General features: G+C 39.8%; 1 long non-coding RNA gene across 1 annotated transcript; it reads right to left on the minus strand.

Moving 5' to 3' along the window:
• Positions 1-848: 848 nt before the first annotated feature.
• On the minus strand, positions 849-3068 carry LOC145517765 (uncharacterized). Its single transcript, XR_014062313.1, has 2 exons — positions 2982-3068; positions 849-1556 (listed from the first exon to the last, which is right to left on the minus strand). It is a non-coding gene; the product is annotated as an uncharacterized LOC145517765 (long non-coding RNA).
• Positions 3069-5525: the final 2457 nt, after the last annotated feature.

Raw genomic sequence — 5525 nt, forward strand, 5'->3', positions numbered from 1 at the left:
ACAGGTGGGGATTGGCCAACTGAAGTCCTGCACCATCCCCTTTCCCTTGTTCTAGATGCAGGTCTTCAGAGCAGATGCCAAGCTGCAAATCTGGCAGCCAGGTCTCAGCTGAATGGGAACTGATGACCTTTTATATTATTTGCATCGGGTCTTAGTTATGGCCATGTGGGCTTAGTTGCCCTGTGGCATGTGGGATCTTAATTCTCTGGCCAGGGATTGAACCTGCGTCCCCTGCATTAGAGGGCAGATTCTTAACCACTGGGTCACCAGTAAAGTCTTCAGATGACCTTTGTAATGCCAGGTGCTCCTTCAGCATAGGTGCCCACTGTGCTGTCTTATGATTATAAAATAACAAGGAAACGTGAACCATGCCCAATGACAGGTCACAAGTGCTATTCATAGGGTGTGCTTTCTCTAGCCTGAGTCACAGCCACCAAGGCAGTGCCATCACAGGAAGCAGGTAGTCCACTGGCTCCTGTGCCCCACACCCCCACATGATACAAGGAGGGAGTGAGGTCTGGAGCGATAGCAGTTTGCTGGCCTCCCAGTTGCCTTGGGAGCCAGTGTGTGGTCTGTCTCCAAAGCGCATAACCCCGTTGTTGTGAAGATATTTCTAAAAGGCAACTGTGCTTCTGCTATTGCTGTACCTCAGTGACTCCCATGTGGGCTGTGAGGTGAGGATAAGGCCCTTCAAGCAGGTCTCACTAGAGACTTGTTGGGAGAAGAGAGGGATCTGTTGTTTGTCTTTTCCAGCAGTTTTAGGACAGTAGCATTAAGGTTGGTCAGGTTGAAAGGAACAAACAGGGAAATGAAAACACTTCAGAGCTAACTGCTACCCACATACCGTATACTTTAAAAATGTTTTTATTGAATATTAAACAATTACAAGTACTGTAAGTTAGACATTTAGCCAAAGCACAATTACAGGTTAAATATAATCATAAAGATGTCTTAAATAGAAACCCACCATGAAGGCAGGTTGAGTTCCTTGACGCCCTCTTTTGGAAAGAAGAGGGTGAAGGGGAAAAAAAGGTCCTCCATTCCGTGTGAAAGAGAGTGAAGTCTAGAAGAATTTACATGCTGTAAGCAATTTCCTACGACCAAATCAACAGGCTTGCCAGATTTAGTAAAACTAAACAAAACAAAGCCAAAAAGCCCAGAATATTCAGTTAAGTTTGAATTTCAGATAAACAATAATTTTTTACAGTAAATATACGCCAAATAATGCAAACCATACTTAAGCAAAACAATTATTTATCTGAAATTCATATTTAACTGGATGTCTTTTATCTGGCAATTCTACAAATAGACAAATGCAAAAAAGGACAGGAGAGTGAATTGGAACTCCCTGCCACTGGTGGGTCACAGAGACTACAAATAAAAACATTATCAATAATGAACCAAAGAGTCACTACATTGGTTATGTACACAGACCAACATCACAATGAGAAAATACACTTACTACTTCAAATGCTGTTGCCAGGAAACACTCTTGATTTCCTCAAAGCTGGTTTTGTAAATGTTTTTGAGAAACCTTGATATAAGTACCTTTTAGTCTGTAGGTATCAAAGACAATAGACAGGGTGAGCTTGAAACAATAGAAGCAGAAGCAGGTATTCTATGCACATGAAGAGTTTAAATGTTCTGTGTCATGGATATAATGGTTATATAGTCAAGGTCGGCTTCTAGGTCTAGGCTACTAGCCTCAAAGATTTTGGTTCCTTTCCAATTTTTATTGTTGTGTTTTCTAGCTTTTCATCCTGAGCCTTGGGAGGGGCTGGGAGTGTGTAAGGGACCTCCCCCACCTCCACCAGGGTTTAACTGTACTTCTCTGCAAACACTAAGAGACAACAAGGGGCTTCAAGAGCTGCTTGCGGAAAAGGGCAGGCAGATGAAGAATAACCAAACACTCTAGATCCTAGAGCGTGAGAAATCTGCTTGAAAAGATGGGTGGTGGGGTGTGTAAGAAGATGTGAGTGTAAAGCATAAAAGAAAATGTGAAAATTTGTTTGAAAAGATGGGTGGTGGGGTGTGTATGGAGATGTGAAAGTGTAAAGCATAAAAGAAACTGAAAAAATGAAGAGTCAGAATGCAGTCACCTCTACTGTGTGAATATTATCTCAAAGGAGTTAAAACCTCTGCAGATGTTGAAAACTGGTCACTTTGTGAGCATATTTAGTCTTGGGGAGTATGTAAAATCTTAGCTTCCTACTGCTTGTCACTTATCACTGTGGTTTATATTTTTAAATGATTCAAAATTAGCTTGTGCAACACTCAAATTCTACATGGTATCTATCACTTCATGAGTTGTTGGTGATCCCTACGTGTACAAAACTTCATGGGTTTTGAAATCATTTCTCTCAACCAGAATGTTTGCTAGCTGAGGAAGTTCAGATGCAGAGGAACTGGGGACAGTTTGATTCTCTCAGCTCCTCTGCAGATAAAGGAGGATTCCTTAGAAAACAGACTCCTGTCAACTAAGTTTACCAGGTGTGAGATACATGGAGATACACTCCACGTGCTGAGAAATGGAATTACAACTCGGTGTTTATTAGGATATAAAAGGTTAAAAATTCTCTGCCATAGTTAAGGCTTTCTTAAGAAATTTTAATTGTCTATTAATTTCAGAATGCACAAGGTATCTGAAGTAGTTTCACTTTTTAAGTTTTTTTTTTAATGCATTTCCTCTTCATATGCTAGATGTGTCCAGCCAAAGCACAAATATCATCTTCACAATTACTTTCTTTTAATTTCTCTGTCACTGATTTGACATCAAAGAAGTTTAACTTTAGTCTTTAAATTTCTGACGCATGAAACCCTATCTTAATGTCAGTTTTGAGCGCTGCCTGAATAATTAAAATCTATAGCTCTATGCCAGATAATTGCCCAACAGAAAAATACAGGAAAAAAGCTGTTTATCACAGATTATCATACAAATGGGATCTGGATATCCTAGGGGAAAGGTGCTTAAAAATACACACCATCTCTGTTTGAAAGTGTTCACGGAAATCCAGAAGGTACAGGTGTTTAAGAACGAGGGTGAGCAGTGGCCAAGAACCATTGTGCAGCTGCGAGATAGAGAAAAACATAGACAACTTATTGCATTCTAATGCTGTTTTCTAGTGTATACCAAAATTTTATTTTTTGAATAGAGGCTATGATATTACTCTATATTAGTTTATTTGCCACATTCAGGCATTTCTCTGCACATATCAATGCACTTCGCTATTTTGAGAGCAAAGGGAAATTAGTGTAGCCACTAACATCTAGCTCAAAGGAGCACAAGGATGTCATTTCACACAAACATCCTAGTATTGTTTACTCTACTTACGTTACTGAAAAGCTAGGAATTCCAGATTCTAAGAAGGAAAAGATAAAGGAAGGATTCTGGTTGTACTGCTATTATTCTGCATAGAATTATAACTCTGGGTTCCACGCTGTCAGCTGTCAACAAAGTGGCTGAATCTTCTAGGCAGAGAACATGAGGCCTACTACCTGACTCTGGTTGTGAACTGGAAACTGAGGTACAGTCACTGTATGTATGCAAGATTCAAGACAGAGAAGGAGGCAAATGAGTGGGGTCAAAGGTAACTGCTGGAGCTAATCGTAAGTCTAGACTAGCAACTAGCAATCTGGGGAAAAGGGAAGGAGGCCAAGAACAAGGAGAAAAGTGCCCAGTCCAGACCACTTAACTGATGCCAACAGCTAGCAAACCGGGCCATCAGGGCTAGAAGCCCTTTGATGTCAGACCTGCAGTGGGCTGGCGGAGGGTCTGGATTCTCTCTTCTATGTGGTTTGGGAAACAGAGGGGCCACTCAGGGGTGGGCACACTGGAAGCCCTCACTTGCTAGTGTTTCTGTAGAGCGTGTCCAAGAAATTAACTGCATTTCAGCCTAACTGAATGCCATGCTTTTAAGTCCCAAAGGGTTTTCCACACTGCTATGGGTGGAAATTCCAAATGCAATCAATGTCTGCTAACTTGAACGCGCTCAGGGTGACCTTTGGTTTTCAAGTTTTGAAAAAATGTATTTGGCTCCTATGAGATATTGATTACCTCATTCTCTTCAGCAGATGAGTAATATCTACATATTCCTTCAAGAACTACTACATAATCGAATCATTACAAGACAAGAAGCACAGCAAATGTCTTCCTTACACAGTACCTTTACTCGGCACACAGAATCTCAGATATAACATTGGCAGTTTAAATACCGAACCACGGCTTAGCTTCTCAAATGTAAGGCTGAAGTTTCAAACTGGCACATCCATTAACCTAGTTAGTGTGACGGAAACGACATATAACCACAGTTGAGTGGGTAGTGGCTTATGTTTTTAATGAAGCTATAAAGCTTTTGAGATCCATACCATATTCATCCTTTTACTTAACTAAAAATCACAGCTGTGTTTACCATTTTCAACTATATCTAATTGGAGGCAAGTATTATACACTTTCACAGCTACTGAAATGACACAAATGCCAATTCCTTCAACCCACTGTTACAAACACAGCAAAAAAGAAGGAAAGGAGGAAAAAAGCCCTTTTCATGAATATCAAACTTAGGAGCTCTTGTGGAATTCTAGTGCTATTAAACAAGTAGCCAAGACACAAACACCCAGCTTGGGTCACTAAAACTTCAATAGAAGCAACAACTGAGGCTATCTCTTGATTTAATTTTGAGGACCCATGCAAGATTCAGCTATAAAACTCAAAACTAGTTCCCAATGCCTAGTTCTAGCATTGGACTCAAGCCAAAAGGGGAAGCAAAATGTGTATTTTTAAGACCCTATTCTAGAATCTTTGCATGTAACCATTTTATTTTTCTTTAGGAGATTAAATGAAGTCACAGCTTAATCAACCTGCATTAAAAAAACAAACAAGCAAATTAGTTTTAAGGACTGTAAATTGAAATGGCAAGTTTGCATCACACTGTTTTTCCTTTTTTTTCCACCGCATTTATATTACTCTGCTTCTAAGCTGAGTAGACACACAGCATGCCCAAGTAAATATGTTAATGCACTCAATTCAATATTCAGTTAAGATGAAAAGGACAAGTGTGAGAACTGTCATGGATAATTTCTTTTTTTTATAAGTGTCAATGTGCACTTGACAAATGTTGAGGGAAAAAAAGCAAAACAAAGCAGTGATTTCAAGAAGAAACAGTATGACTATTTCTCTCCTTTCATTTAAAAAACAACTGAAAGAGCTTTGGTTTCCATTTTTGTTCTCATCTATTAAGCAGTTTGAGACAATGGTTCAAAAATTTAGTGCAGGGACCTACGTAAACTATCTGAAGCACCTCACTCAAAATAAACCCCAAATCTGGAGCAAACAAAAGAGTTCTCCCATTTGTGCCTATCTAGTGACTAAACAGGATTTGAACCCCAGCTTTCTAAACTAGAGAAACAATCAAGTAGTATTTTTGTGATTCTACTGGAGTACGGTAATTCCACCGAATTTGGAAGTAAGGCAGCTGATTCTGGGGCGACGGGTCTGGTGGTGCGGGTTAAGTGAAGGGAAGTAGTGT

Source organism: Giraffa tippelskirchi, chromosome 8 (assembly GCF_054371585.1).
Source record: "Giraffa tippelskirchi isolate mGirTip1 chromosome 8, T2T-mGirTip1v1.2.pri, whole genome shotgun sequence".
NCBI lineage: Eukaryota > Metazoa > Chordata > Mammalia > Artiodactyla > Giraffidae > Giraffa > Giraffa tippelskirchi.